The 15,687-nt window shown below is 42.4% G+C and overlaps 1 long non-coding RNA gene across 2 annotated transcripts in view; it reads left to right on the plus strand.

Moving 5' to 3' along the window:
• LOC125391122 (uncharacterized) overlaps positions 1-15,687 on the plus strand; it is a 43,616-nt gene that overhangs the window by 7,738 nt on the left and 20,191 nt on the right. The window lies entirely within an intron of this gene.

A 15,687-nucleotide genomic window follows, 5' to 3' on the forward strand; every position in this document is an offset into this window, starting at 1 on the left:
CCCTCCTGGTAGCTCAGAAGCTGTAACTCCAGCCCTCCATGGGCGCTACCTGTCAGCAGGAAAAATGCCCATACACATTAAATAAATTTTATTTTATTTTTTGAGACAAGGTTTCTTTGTGTAACAGTCCTGGCTGTCCTGGAACTCTTTGTAGACCAGGCTGTAAACTCACAAAGATCCACCTGCCTCTGCCTCCCGAGTGCTGGCATCAAAGACCAGCACCAGCACCTCCCAGCAATAGAATTTTTAAAAAAGGAACCAAAGTTCTCACAGCAGAGTTTTTGCCGCAGGCCACTCTGTTAGCCTGTGTGTTCCTACCCCGCCTTGTCTTTGAAACATAGCACTGCCAGCCTTGGTCCAGAAGCACGCTTCTTAGGGATTCTCCTCATGATCAGTGCCAGGCAGAATGCGTGGCAGGAGAGTGTGCATATTTGCTCACTCTGTTTTTCCTACAAGGCTTCCTGGGAACGGGTAGGGGAGAAGGAATTCGAAGGGGAGCTGCTATCCCACACACTCCCCTCCTTCCAGGCTCCTGTAGTCAGATATTCCATTGTTTCTGTAAAGGGTTTATTTCTGTGAAGAGACACCTGTTGGTGATGGGAGAGGGCCACTTGTTTTTCCTGGCTACCCAGAACCAAAATAATCACACAGAAACCTTATTAGTTAAATTACTGCTTGTCCCACTAGTTCTAGCTTCTTCTTGGCTAACTCTCACATCTTGATTTAACCCATTTCTAGTAATCTGTGAATCACCATGAGTTTTTGGCCTACCAGGAAAGATTTGGCATGTCTGTCTCTGGCAGCTCTCTCTCACTCTGCTTTCTTCCTCCCAGAATTCAGTTCTGTCTTCTCTGCCTACCTAAGTTCTGCCCTATCAGGCTAAAGCAGTTTCTTTATTCATTAACCAATGCAAGCAACACATGAACAGAAGGACCTCCTACACCAGACACCAAGACCATAGTAACTCTTATAAAAGAAAACAATTAATTGGGACTGGCTTACAATTCAGAGGTTTAGTCCACTGTCATCATGGTGGGGAGCATTAGAGGCTTGCAGGCAGACATGGGGCTAGATAAGGAACTGAGAGTTCTAAATTCAGATTGACAGGCAGCAGGAAGTGAATGTCACACTAGATCTGTCTTGAGCATCTGAGACCTCAAAGCCCTCCCCCAGAGGTCACTTCCTCCAGCAAGGCTGCACCTACTTCAATAAGGCCACATCCCCTAATAGTAACACTCCCTGTAGCCCTGTGGGGACCCATTTTCATTCAAACCACCACATCCATCAAAACTCATTTTGTTTCCGTTGATTTCTTGATCACTGAAGAATTTCCCTTTGCATTCAGCTTTTTTCCCACTCTGCACATTCTTGTCTTATCATCTGCCTGTGTGCCTGGAGAGTGAAGGATTTTCTTCTCCACACGCATGCATTCTTGTTCCACACTAAAAGCCCAATGGTCACATTTTTTTTTACCATTTAGCTTTGCTGTCTGTCCTTAAAAGTTTTAATGGTTTGCCCACAGTCTTCAGGTTTTCCTACAGGCCTTCCTTTCCCTCCTTTGCTGATTTCTCTACAAATTATTACCATGATTCCCCTGGTGTTTGTACTACTGACTTGTACAGGTTGATCCTTTGTTCTTTTCTTGGAAGACCAAAATACATCATGCTTTAATGTTCTCTCTCTCTCTCTCTCTCTCTCTCTCTCTCTCTCTCTCTTTCAGTTTTTCAAGATAGGGTTTCTCTATGTAGCCCTAGCTATCCTAGAACTAGCTCTGTAGACCAGGCTGACCTCAAACTCACAGATATCCACCTGCCTCTGCCTCTCCCTCCCGAGTGCTGGGATTAAAGGTGTGTACCACCACCGCCAGGCTTAATTTCCTTTTTCTTGCAGTCAGTTTTGTGTTTCAATCATGCTGATCTAATTTAATCACCTTTTACAAGGATGTACTATTCTGGTGTGATGGTTGACTCGGGTCAGCTTGAAAGATTTAGAATCACCATGGAAACACCATGCATTTGTCTTTGAGAACTTCTCAAGAAGCAAAGGCCCTCCCTGAGTGTGGGCAGCACCATCCCGTGGGCAGGAGTCTTGGACTGCATGAAAAGACTATGAACTCAGCAGCAGCCTTTGCCCTTCTCTGCCACTGGCTGTGGACCAGCTGCCTCAGGCTCCTGCTGCCATGACTTCCCCACCACAATGGACTCTACCCTCAAAATGTGAGCCAGGCTGGGCTGGTAATACACCCTCTACGAGCTGATGTGTGTGAGATTCCCCTCTGTGTGCTGTGAATATGTCTTGTTGCCATTGGTTAATAAAGGAGCTATTTTGGCCTATGGCAGGGTAGAATAGAGCTAGGCAGGAAACTAAACTGAATGCAGGGAGAAGAAGGCAGAGTCAGGGAGACACTATGTAGCCGCCCAAGAAGCAAGAGGTAACAAACCATGAGCCTCATGGTAAAATATAAAATAATAGCAATAGGTTAATTTAAGATGTAAGAGTCAGTTAATAAGAAGCCTGAGCTAATAGGCTAAACAGTGTTGTAATTAAAATAGTTTCTGTGTGATTATTTGGGTCTGGGTGGCCGGGAACGAAGGATCAGCCTCCATTTACAAAGAGCCAAAGAACACCCAACAGAGACATCCACAATAGCAGGCATGAGAAGCCCTCTTCGAGTTGTTGGTCAAGGTTGTGCAAGGAGACTCCCACAGTATGTAGGCTACCACTGCTGTCCTCAGTTGCCCCACTGCCTGCCCCTAAAGGTGGAAAGAATGTCACTATTGCTGAAGATACCATGCTCTTCAGATATGGAATCAGAGGTGTAGGGCTGCTTTATATAGGCCCATATCTCTACATGGAGTGGCAGTCAGAATTCTGAGCGACCTGCCACACAAAAGTTGGTCGCCTAGCCCTCTGAGAGTGAGACAAACTGACGCCATCTAAAACAAAGAATCAGGATATGCTAATGTCGCTCTGCTCCTTCTTTGTAATTTGGGAGATCACCTGGGAAAGATGTGTTAATTCAGTCTACATGACAGAGCAGGCTTACAGAGCAGGAAGATAGATAGGAAGACGTGACCAAGTGGACATAGAAAGGTATGGATGTGACCACAGTCATTCCCCGGCTACCTAGGAAACAGAATGCTAATGAATTCCCCCTCAGTTTACGTTTTGGTAAAAAAGCTGTTTGGAAAATAAACATGGGTGACTTTTCAGTATATAAATTCAGGATTTCATAAGGGATCCCTAAAAACTCCCTCCCGAAAAAGTCATATGAGCTGTGCTTCAATTATTCCCACACCTCCACTCTGGATCAAAAAAATAATTTATGGGCCAGGCTGGCCCTGGACCTCAACTCAGAGGTACCTGAGCTGGAACTGACCTAAAAGCCACCTTCCCGAATACTAGCTTTCTTGGTACAAGATGGTGCCATGCAAGTTTCCAAAGGAGGGCGGCAACCAACAGTGGGGGAAACAGTCCATCCCAGAGAAGAGCACACCTATTGGTTACCCAATACCAGTGGTCAGCCCTGCCTACATCCAAGTAACAGTGCTGTGAGATTTTGTTTGTGTTCTGACAAATAAAGCTTGCCTGGAGATTAGAGGGTGGAGCTAGGTATTAATTAACCATAGAGATCTGGATGTCTGTACAGACAGACAGGAAGTCATAAGGCTGGACAGAAAGAGGAAGCAATAAGGCAGGGCAGAGACAGAAGCTCAGCCCTTCTCTGAGAAGTCGGAGAAGTAAGAAGTGACTGTGGCTGGTCCTTTACTTCTCCCATCTTTCAGCTTTTACCCGATATCTGACTCTGGGTTTTTATTATTAAGACTAATTAGGATCGTATATAACATTATACAAATTGGACAGGTTACAGTAAGGATAGGTATGTAATACCTAATAACATAACAATGAACAAAGAGGCTATGGATTTGCAAGAGAGCAAAGAGTAGTATATGGGAGTCCTCAAGGGAGGAAAGGGAAGGGAGAAAGGATGTAATTATATATTCAAACATCAAATGAAAAATGCAGTATAAATAATTCAGACAGAGAAAAAAAAATGTGAGCCAAAACAAAGCCTTCCTCCTCAAGTTGCATTCCTCAGGCTTGTTATCACAGTGATGGGCAGTAATTACAATGTCCTCAGAAGGAACAGGTTGTCACAGTGATGAGTAGTAACTACAATGTCCTAGGAAGGAACAGGTTGTCACAGTGATGAGTAGTAACTACAATGTCCTAGGAAGGAACAGGTTGTCACAGTGATGAATAGTAACTACAATATCCTAGGAAGGAACAGGTTGTCACAGTGATGGGCAGTAGCTACAATGTCCTAGGAAGGAACAGGTTGTCACAGTGATGAGCAGTAACTGCTGTGTCTTAGGAAGGAACAGGTTGTCACAGTGATGGGCAGTAATTACAATGTCCTCGGAAGGAACAGGTTGTCACAGTGATGAGCAGTAACTGCTGTGTCCTAGGAAGGAACAGGTTGTCACAGTGATGGGCAGTAACTGTTGTGTCCTAGGAAGGAACTGCTGGAGGACGCACGTCTGGTCACGTGGTCCTGTCTGGTCACGTGGTCCTGTCTGGTCTTGTGTCTACCATCCTTCAGCCTCAGCTCCCGATGTTGTGATCCCAGGTGTGCTCCCATGTGTCTGACACTCAGGAAGCATTCTTATTTTATACTTTTCAGATTTGATTCTCATCTGTGTAGCTATTGGTTACATGCCTGCTTGTCTATATTCCAGCAAATAACCTTCATTGTGATGTAATATTTCTACACCCATATAACAATAAGAAGTGGGCTGCAGAATGGTTCAGTTAAAAGCACAGACTGCTCTTCCAGAGAACCCAGACTTGATTTCCAGCACCCGTGTGTGCTGTCTGTAACTCCAGTTCAGAGAAATTCAGTGTCGTCGTCTAGCATGTACAAGGTACACATTCTTACATACGGGCAAAACACCCATGCACGTAAAACAAAAGTAAATTAACTTCAAAAAGGAACTCAGTAATCATCATAATAGCTCTAGTAAGCAATACTTCTCAACATAATCTTGATACATTTAAAGACATTAGTAGACACGGCTCACCTGCTAGCTCATTTTGCAGAGACGGAATTAGCTGCTAGCAGGGCTATCCACTATACAGTGGCCGGTCATCAGCCACATGGCGTGATAGAGCACTTGAAATGTGCCCAGGATGAATAATCAAGTGAATTTACATTTTATTTGATTTTCATTAAGCCAGAGAGCTACATGGGACCAGGCACCTCTATGCAGGCACAGACTTTCAGAGGGTCTTTTTCTACTTTCTAAACCCATTTGTGGGTGAATCTGACTGGGCTAATTAAGGGGAAGAAATGACCCCTGGGATATTTGCTGCAGCTCTAAATCTGAACAACCATGACTATTTTTTCACCTCTACCTAACTTTGAAAGGCCATTGTTTTATTTTGTTGTGTTGTGTTGTTTATAATGTTTGGCTTACATTTAACAGTTCTCATTTATCACTTTTACCAGACCCCCGTGAGGGTCTTTTCAGGCTTGGGAATGCTATGATGGCAGAAACTTCTAGCCTGTCCTTTTTGCCCTTGATACTCTTGTCTATACCATTTTGGTTTCTCTGTGTTATTTTACTCTTGAGCTAGGCTGGGGGTGGTGATGTCCTAAATGAATCCCAATAACCTAGTATGAAAGCCTTAAAAGCTAGGAAGTAGAAGTACGATCTCAGCAGGTGCAGACAGCCATGCCCCGGGGGCTCCTCTTGCTTGTAAACATCTTTCTGTTCTTACACCTGTAGATATGAAATGAAGCGGGGTGGTGGGGGGCAAAGTGAGAGTGACTTTTGTAAAGAGTGTAAGAATTCTTCGTTGCTCTTCATACTTCTTACTACAATGTGGAACTTCCCTTAAGTCAGCTGGGAAGTTTGCCTGTCCCCCAACACGCAGGGGTGGAAGGTTGAAGGGTGAGCAGAGCAGCCTCGGTGATCTCCAGGCTTCACTGTGTGTGAGTGCAAAGGTTACTTACAGATGACCCTTCTCTGCCTGTAAAATCCACAGTGCAGATGCTGGCCCCCAGCCTCTGTGTATGAGCCCCACTATTCCCACAGTGGCAGTAGCTCCAGCCATTGCCTAGTCATGGTCGCCATTGCCTGTTGTTCGGCATCCTGTCACATGGCAGGCATGGGGGTTCAGAACCCATTTGTCGTAGGAGGATTTGGGATTGTGTGGAAGGAACTCGGGAATTTTGACCAGGTATCAGGTGGGTCCTTCTGGCAGCAGTATGGAAGTTAGGCCACAGAACTCGGGAGCAGCCTTGCCCAAGTTGAGAATGGGGGGAGCGTGAACTGAAGTTGCCCTAGTGTCCATAAAAGTTAAGTTTACATTCCTGAGCAATAAACCTGTCACCAACACAAGAAAAAAAGTAGAAAAACAATTGTCTGGTCTGAGCTCATGAGACTTTTAACAGTCAGAAGTGGGAGTAGCAGACTCGCTGAGGGACATGGCCCCATTTGGGAAAAATCAGTTCCAGGTGCCTGTGAGTATCCATGTTGCGGCCTGTAGTAGTTACCAATGTTTAAGAGGGAAAACTAGGTGAGCCAAGTGACAGGGCACTTGCCTGGCATGCAGGAGACCCTGGGTTCAGCCCTGGAGAGAAAAACAGTAAAGGCCAGCATGATGCCTGATCTGTTGTCATGGGACTCTGCTTCTTGTTGCAGATCATCAAGCCAAGGAGGTTGCTTTTCCTTGGCTCCTCCTTGGTGTTCCTTTGAGGATGCAGATAGCAGGGAATGTTTCTTCCTCTTTCTGCTTTAGAGCATCCCACACACCTCACCTCCTCCCAGACTCCAGGCCCACATGTTCCACCCCACGTCCCAGGAGCCAAGCAGCTTTCTGTCATGGCCGACTTCTGAGTTGATCTTTTCCCGCTCTTCGGTTACCTATGAAGATTAAATTCTGTAAATCTTTAGATGTGTTTTTGCTTTCCTGCTCAAATATTGCCTGACACAGAAATCATGAATGTGCAGTGGGGATTGGTGTGGTTAAGACTGTAGCAAGCTGAGATGGCTCAGCAAACAAAGGCATCTGCCACCGAGCCAATCCAAGTTTAATCCCTGGGACCCACATTGTGCAAGGAAAGAACTGACTTCTGGTGTAGGAGGTCCTTCTGTCTTTGTGTTGCTTTCATTGGTTAATAAAGAAACTGCTTTGGGCCTGTTGATAGGGCAGAACTTAGGTAAGCAGGGAAAATTAAGCAGAATGCTGGGAGGAAGAAGGCAAAGTTGGAGATACGCCATGGATTCACCAGAGACAGATGCTGGGAATTTTACCCCGTAAGCCACTGCCATGTGATGATACACAGATTAATAGAAATGAGTTAAATTAAGATTTAAGAATTAGCTAATAAGAAACTAGAGCTAATGGGACAAGCAGTGACTTAATTAATGTGTGTTTATTTCGGGGCTAAGCTAGCTAGACAGCTGGGATGAACAAGCAGCCCCTCCTTGCAACAGATTTCCACAAGTTGTCCCCTCACCTCCATCCGTATTCCATGGTACATGGGCATATGTACACCCAATATACCTGCAATACTCTCTATGGTACAGTTTGTGCTACTGTCACATTTGCAAGCCATACAAGGGCCTGGAGATGAAAAGAACACACAAGAGACATGGGCCATTTGTGAGGAGATAATGACGAATGCTGTTTATTCAAGCTTAGGAAAAAACCTCATATACCTAACTGCTGCACAGTGAAATCCCCCCAGGCAGGTGGGAAATTACCACGCCCAAGGTGGAGTAAACAATGGCCCTATAGCCAACCACCAGGAGGGCAGAGGGAGCACAGGAACAAACAGGATGTTTGGCCGGAAAACACAACAAGATGTCTGGCCAGAAACTGTCCTCAAGATGAAACTCTGGGAGGAGGGTAGACCCATGGGCCCTACACCCACACAAAGTAAATAAAATATAAAAACAAGTTTAGAGGAAATTATAATTGAGAGCTGGAAATTGCCAATGCATCTTATGAGAAGTCGGGGATGGTAGCAAGGGCACCAGAGCAGGTGACAGTGGATCATTAAAGGGACAGAAGTGAAGCGGTCAGCACGCACTTCAGGCTTCCAGTTTTGTTCTCCACAAGTGTGGTTATTGGAGGAAGGAGTAAAGGAGCAGCACAGAGAGAAAGGAGTTTAGAAGACGGGAAGACTTGGGTGTCATTAACACACAGACGACATGGGAATTAATAATAAGTGAAGAAAGAAGCCTCAGACAGGAGTCAGTGAACAGATCATGAGCCTGAGCCTGAATAGGACGAGCCATCTGTCCCCTCAGAGAAAGAGCCTCCAGCATGCATGCCTATGATGATGTGTGCGGAGGGCCAAGCACAGAGTGAAGATATTCTTTTTTATTGTTTTTATTGAGCTATATATTTTTCTCTACTCCCTTCCTCTCCCCTCCCCTTCTACCTTCTCCCATGGTCCCCATGCTCCCAGGTTACTCAGGAGATCTTGTCTTTTTTTAGTTCCCATGTAGATTAGATCCATGTATGTCTCTCTTAGAGTCTTCATTGTTGTCTAGGTTCTCTGGGATTGTGAATTGAAGGCTGGTTTTTCTTTGTTTTGTCTCTAAAAGCCACTTATGAGTGAGTACATAAGCTATTTGTCTTTCTGGGTCTGGTTACCTCACTCAATATGATGTTTTCTAGCTCTATCCATTTGCCAGCAAATTTCAAGATATCATTATTTTTTTCTGCTGTGTAGTACTCCATTGTGTAAATGTACCACATTTTCCTTATCCATTCTTCAGTAGAGGGACATCTAGGTTGTTTCCAGGTTATAGCTATGATAAACAATGCTGCTGCAAACATAGTAGAACACATGTCCTTGTGGTACGATTGAACATCTTTTGGGTATGTACCCAAAAGTGGTATTGCTGGGTCCTGAGGTAGGTTATTTCCTAATTTTCTGAGAAACCGCCATATTGATATCCAAAGAGGCTGTACCAGCTTGCATTCCCACCAGCAATGGAGGAGTGTTCCCTTTACCTCACTTCCTTTCCAGCACAAGTTGTCATCAGTGTTTTTTATCTTGGCCATTACAGGTGTAAGATGGAATCTCAGAGTTGTTTTGATTTGCATTTATCTGATGACTAAGGATGTTGAGCATTTCCTTAAGTGTCTTTCAGCCATTTTAGATTCCTCTGTTAAGAGTTTTCTGTTTAGGTCTTAGCCCATTTTTTATTGAATTATTTGTTCTTTTGATGCATAAGTTCATGAGTTCTTTGTATATTTTGGAGATCAGACTTCTGTCTGATGTGGGGTTGGTGAAGATCTTTTCCCATTCCGTAGGCTGTTTTGTCTTGTTGACTGTGTCCTTCGCTTTACAGAAACTTTTCAGTTTCAGGAGGTCCCATTTGTTAATTGTTTCTCTCAGTGTCTGTGCTGCTGGGGTTATATTTAGGAAGTGGTCTCCTGAGCCAATGCGTTCAAGTGTGCTTCCCAGTTTCTCTTCTATGAAGACCAGTGTGGCTGGCTTTATGTTGAGGTCTTTGGTCCATTTGGAGTTGAGTTTTGTGCATGGCGATAAATATGGATCTTTTTTTATTCTACATGATGGTATCTAGTTATGCCAGCATCATTTGTTGAATATACTTTCTTTTTTCCATTTTATATTTTTTGCTTCTTTGTCAAAAATCAGGTGTTTATAGGTTTGTGGATTGATATCTGGGTCTTTGATTCGGTTCCATTGGTCTTCCTGTCTATTTTTATGTCAATACCAGACTGTTTTCAGTACTGTAGCTCTGTAGTAGAGTTTGAAGTCAGGGATTGTGATGCCTCCAGAATTTCCTTTATCATACAGGATTGTTATGATTATCCTGTTTTTTTTTCTTTTTCATATGAAAATTGAGTATTGTCCTTTCAAGGTCTTTGAAGAATTTTGCCAGGATTTTGATGGGCATTGCATTAAATCTGTAGATTGTATTTGGTAAGATTTCTATTTTCACTATGTTAATTCTCCCTATCCAAGAGCATGGGAGATTTTTCCACTTTTTGGTGTCTTCTTCAATTTCTTTCTTCACAGATTTTTCTCATACAGGTCTTCTACTTGTTTGATTAGAGTTACTCCAAGATATTTTATGCTATTTGTGGCTGTTGTAAAGGGTGATGTTTCACTAATTTCTTTCTCAGCCCATTCATCATTTGTGTAAAGGAGGACTACTGAGTTTTTTTGAGTTAATCTTGTATACTGATAAATTACTGAAGATGTTTATGAGTTGCAAAAGCTCCTTGGTAAAATTATTGGGGTTGCTCATGTAAACTATTATATCATCAGCAAATAGTGAGTTTGACTTTGTTTCCAATTTGTATTCCCTTGATCTCCTTTTGGTGTCTTTTTGTTCTAGCTAGGACATCAAGAACTAGAACTATATTGAATAGATATGGAGAGAGTGCACAACCTTGTCTTGGTCCTGATTTCAGTGCAATCTCTATGAGTTTCTGTCCATTTAGTTTGATGTTGACTGTTGGCTTGCTGTATATTGCCTTTATTGTTAGGTATGTTCCTCATATCCCAGATCTCTCCAAGACCTTTATCATGAAGGGATGTTATACTTTGTCCAAGCCTTTTTCAGCATCTAATGAGATGATCATGTGGGGTTTTTTCCAGTTTATTTATGGATTTTTCCAGTTTTTTTCCTGTTTATGTTTATGTTGTGATGGATTACATGGACAGATTTTCATATGTTGAACCATCCCTGTATTTTTGGGTAGAAGCTGACTTGATCATGTTGAATGATTTTTCTGATGCGTTCTTTGATTCGGTTTGCCAATATTTTATTGAGTATTTTGCATCAATGTTCATGTGTAAGAGTGGTCTGTATTTCTCTTTCTTAGCAATGTCTTTGTGTGGTTTGGGTATCAGGGTAATTGTAGCCTCATAAAAAGAGTTTGACAATGCTTGTTCTGCTTCTATTGTGTGAAACAATTTGAGGAGTATTGGTATTAGTTCTTCTTTGAAAGTCTAGTAGAATTCTGCACTGAAACCATCTGGTCCTGGGTTTTGTTTGCTTGGGAGACTTTTGATGACTCTCTCTATTTCTTTCGCAGTTAGAATTCTGTTTAATTTGCTTATCTGGTCTTGATTTAATTTTGGTAAGTGATATTTATCCAGAAAATTGTCCATTTCCTTTAATATTTCCAATTTTGTGGAGTATAGGTTTTCAAAATATGATCTTATGATCCTTTGGATTTTCTTCATGTTATGTCCCCCCTTTGGTTTCTGATTTCTGGATAGTCCTCCTCTGCCTTTTGGTTAGTTTGGATAAAGGTTTGTCTATTTTGTTGATTTTCTCGAAGAATCAATTTCTTGTCTCTTTGTTTCCTTGTGTGGTTTACTTTGCTTCTATTTTGTTGATTTTAACTCTCAATATGATTATTTCCTGCGGTCTAGTCCTCCTGGGTGAGTATGCTTCTTTTTGTTTTGGAATTTTAAGGTGTTCTATTGATTCACTAGTGTGGGATTTTCCCAGCTTCTTTATATAGGCACTTAGTGTTATGAACTTTCCTCTTAACACTGCTTTCATTTTGTCCCATAAATTTGAATATGTTGTGTGGTCATTTTCATTGAATTTTAGAAAGTCTTTAATTTCTTCCTTGACCCATTGATGATTCAGGTGAACATTGTTTAATTTTCATGTGTTTGTGGGCTTTCTGGAATTAGTGCTGCTGTTGAATTCTAATTTTAAGCCATGGTGATTCGATAAGATACATGGGGTTATTCCAATTTTTTGTATCTGTTGAGATTTGCTTTGTTACTTAGTATGTGGTCAATTATTGAGAAGGTTCCATAAGTTGCTGAGAAGAAGGTATATTCTTTTGTGTTCAGGTGGAATGTTCTATAGACTTCTGTTAAGTCCATTTGAGTCATAACATCTGTTAGTTCTTTTATTTCTCTGTTAATTTTCTGTCTGACAGACCTGTCCAGTGGTGATAGTGGGCTGTTGAAGTCTCCCACTATTAGTGTGTGGGGTTTAATGTGTGATTTAAGCTTTAGAAGTGTTTCTTTTACATATGAGGGTGCCCTTGTATTTGGGGCATAGATGTTCAGTGTTGAGATTCCTTCTTGATGGATTTTTCCTGTGACTAATATGAAATGTCCTTTATTTGTCTCTTTTGACTGATTTTAGTTTGAATTCTATTTTGTTGGATTTTAGGATAGCTACACCAGCTTGTTTTTTAGGTCCATTTGATTTAAAAATTTTTTTCCCAACTCTTTACTCTGAGGCAATTTCTGTCTTTGTGGTTGAAGTATGTTTCTTGTATACAGCAGAAGGATGGATTCTGTTTTTGTATCCAATCTGTTAACCTGTTTCTTTTTATAGGTGAGTTGAGTCCATTTATATTAAGGGATATTAATGACCAGTGATTGTTAGCTCCTGTTATTTTAGTTTTCACTGTTGGTGATATTATTGTGTGTGTTTTCCCATTCTTTGGGATTTGCTGCTGTGAGGTCATCTATTTTCTGTGTTTTTGTGGATATAGCCAACTTCCTTGGGTTGGAGTTTTCCTTCTAGTACTATGTGTAGGGCTGGGTTTGTGGCTAGGTATTGGTTAAATCTGTTTCTCTTTTGTCCCTCTATGGTGATTGAACATTTTGCTGGATATAGTAGTCTGGGCTGGCATCCATGGTCTCTTAATGTCTGCATAACGCTTGACCAGGACCTTCTTCTTTCACTGTTTCCATTGATAAGTCAGGTGTAATTCTAATAGGTCTGCCTTTACATGTTACTTGACCTTTTTTCTTTGCTGTCTTAATATTCTTTCTTTATTCTCTGTGTTTAGTGTTTTGATTATTATGTGGCAAGGGGACTTTTTCTTTTTGATCCCGTCTATTTGGTATTCTGTAAGCTTCTTGTAACTTCATATGCATATCTTTCTTTTGGTTGGGAAAGTTTTGTTCTATGATTTTGTTGAACATATTTTATGTGCTTTTGAGTTGGACTTCTCCTTCTTGTATCCTTATTATTCTTAGGTTTGGTCTTTTCATGGTATCTTATATTTCCTGGATACTTTGTGTTAAGCTTTTGTTAGATTTAATGTTTTCTTTGACCAATGAGTCTGTTTCCTCTATTGTATCTTCAGTGCTTGAGATTTTTTCTTCCATTTCTTGTATTCTGCTTTTTATGCTCGCATTTGTGGTTCCTGATCATTTTCTCCTTTCTCTGTTTCTATAATTCTCCTGGTTTGTGTCTTTTTAATTGTCTCTGTTTTGGTTTTCAAGCCTTGAATAGTTTCTTTCATCTGATTGTTTTTTCTTGGTTTTCTTTAAGGTATTTATTTATTTCTTCCAGTTTTTTTATCTCTCCATTTCTTTGAGAGAATTTTTCATTTCCTCTTTAAGGCCCTCAAACATTCTCCTAAAGTAATTTTTTTAGGTCATTTTCTTCTGCTTCATCTATATTTGGTTGTTAAAGTCTTGCTATTATAGAGCCACCAGCTTTGGTTGGTGTCTTGTTCCTCTTTGTGTGTGTTCTTACCATGTCTATCCATCTTTTCTCTGATTGGTGTAGTTGGGGCTGTATCTCTGGTGACCAATCTTCTAGGTGCCAGTGGATCCAAGGCTCAGATGGTTGCTCCTTGTGGTGCAGTCAGAGCCACAGTTCCAGTCACTCTGGAGATCATTAGCTGTTCCTGGAGATTTCTCAGTGCTCCCAAGGGGTGCTCTGTAATACCGGGGGTCCTTTGGGCCTGCTCCCTCAGCAGCTGTTCCCACATACCTGCTTCTATGGAGGTTGTTGCCTCAGCCTGCTCCATAGAGACTGCTGCTTAGTGCCTGCTCAGGGTTCTCTGGCTGAGGCCGGTTCCCTTGGAGGTCATTGTGTCAGGAGTATGCTAGTGGAGGTCCTGGTTCAGGCTGGTTCCCTTAGACGTCCCTGACTTGAGCCTGCTCCTGCAGTGGAAGTCTCTGACTTGGGCCTGCTCCTTCAGAGGTTGCTGCCTGGGGCCTGCTCTGCTGAAGTCTCCTTCTAACCCTGAGGGAGGATATTCTAATAGAACACTGTGCCCCTCCCTTTGGCTATCAGACTATCGAGACAGTAGACTTCCTAGGGATTAGAATTTCCTCAGAACTCTCCTGCTGGGAGAAGAAAAGGTCTGGGAGCCTGGTGTCAGCCCAAGGGGGAATCTCCTCTCAGAGAGATTCCATGCAGTTCTAGATGTGGGTAAGAATCTGGAGGGCATCGACTGAGATTTCCAGGTTCTTGTGTTCCAGAACAAAGAATTGGTCCAGGAATGTTATTACTTTGGGACACTTTAAGAACTAACCACGCCCACCCCAGCTACTTCTGACCCCACCTCCCCTCGCCGCCATCTTTTCTCTGGTGTGTGTGTGTGTGTATGTGTGTCTTTGTTTTCTCTATGTTTGTCTATGTTTCCCTTTAAGTAATAAATGTCTAGCTTTATGTATAGCTTTATGTCCATTTACTCTGCCATCCACCGCATCCAGCCGCCTGACTCTGCCGCTCGCCTGGGAACCCTGCATGCTTTGGCGGCAGCAGCCTCTGTCTGGCTCGCATGCCGCCCGGGATATCCCAACATCTTATTATTTTTAAAAAGAACAATAAGGAACGTATGGACGGTAATAGAAATCGAGGCAGTTTGTTGAAAAAGAGACAGGCACTCCAAAGAATGGAGTAGGCTAGAGAGCTGACGCAAGCAGATTCCCAACAGGCAGAGCATCATGGCCCTTTGTAGGTCATTCAACAGCATCCACCTTTCGATGCTTCTTCACACCTCTATTCCACTGCCATAACTGAGCAATCTCAGACCACCTTATAGGACAAACTGGAGTTCTGACAGCTACGAGTTAATAATGGGTGGGACCACACATTCACCAGAGCTGATAAATTATGCATACCCCTTACCGTTTATTTAAACCTAAACCTCGTGTTAAGACCGAAAGATTGACTGCTTGAAAATGTGAAAACGTAAGTTTAAAAATACTGCACAAAATACAGGCTTGAATGTGTACTTCAGCGAAGTTTGAGTGTCCCTGTGTGTCCTAAGGTTTGAAGGACTCTGATGTGCATTGCACACTACCCTGCAGACTTAGTTGAACACACTGCATGCACACACTGCACTGCTTATGTGGTTTCTGCACACACGCCAGCTTAGGCTGAAGTTTGCTCATACTCTCATGGTCCTAACAGAAGACACAGGTGGATAGACCACTAGACAAGACTCCAACATACATGACCGTGACGTACAAGTGAGTTTTGGTGTCAGGAAGAAAACAGGAGATAGCAAATATTATTATTTAGATATAAAATGTTTCTCCAAAAGGCTCATGTTGTCAGCTGAGTCTGTGTTTTAGATATTTTGCTCTTGTTGCTATCATAACACCCAACAAAAAGCAATTTAAGGAAGGAAGGGTTTTATCACAGTTTGATGGTTTGATAGTGCAGTATATCATGACAGGGGAGGCATGACCCCCAGAACATGAGACCGCTGTTCATATTGTGTCCACGGTTGGCAGGGAGGGGGGAGACAGACAGACAGACAGACAGACATAGACACACAGAAAGAGACAGAGAGGACAGAGACAGAGAAGAATGCTGGGGATTCAGCTCTCTCCTTTTTACTAAGTCCAGATTCCAGCTCACGAAATGGTGCCACCCAATCTAGAACAGGTCTTCTGACAGT

Source organism: Myodes glareolus, chromosome 16 (genome assembly GCF_982192425.1).
Source record: "Myodes glareolus chromosome 16, mMyoGla1.1, whole genome shotgun sequence".
NCBI lineage: Eukaryota > Metazoa > Chordata > Mammalia > Rodentia > Cricetidae > Myodes > Myodes glareolus.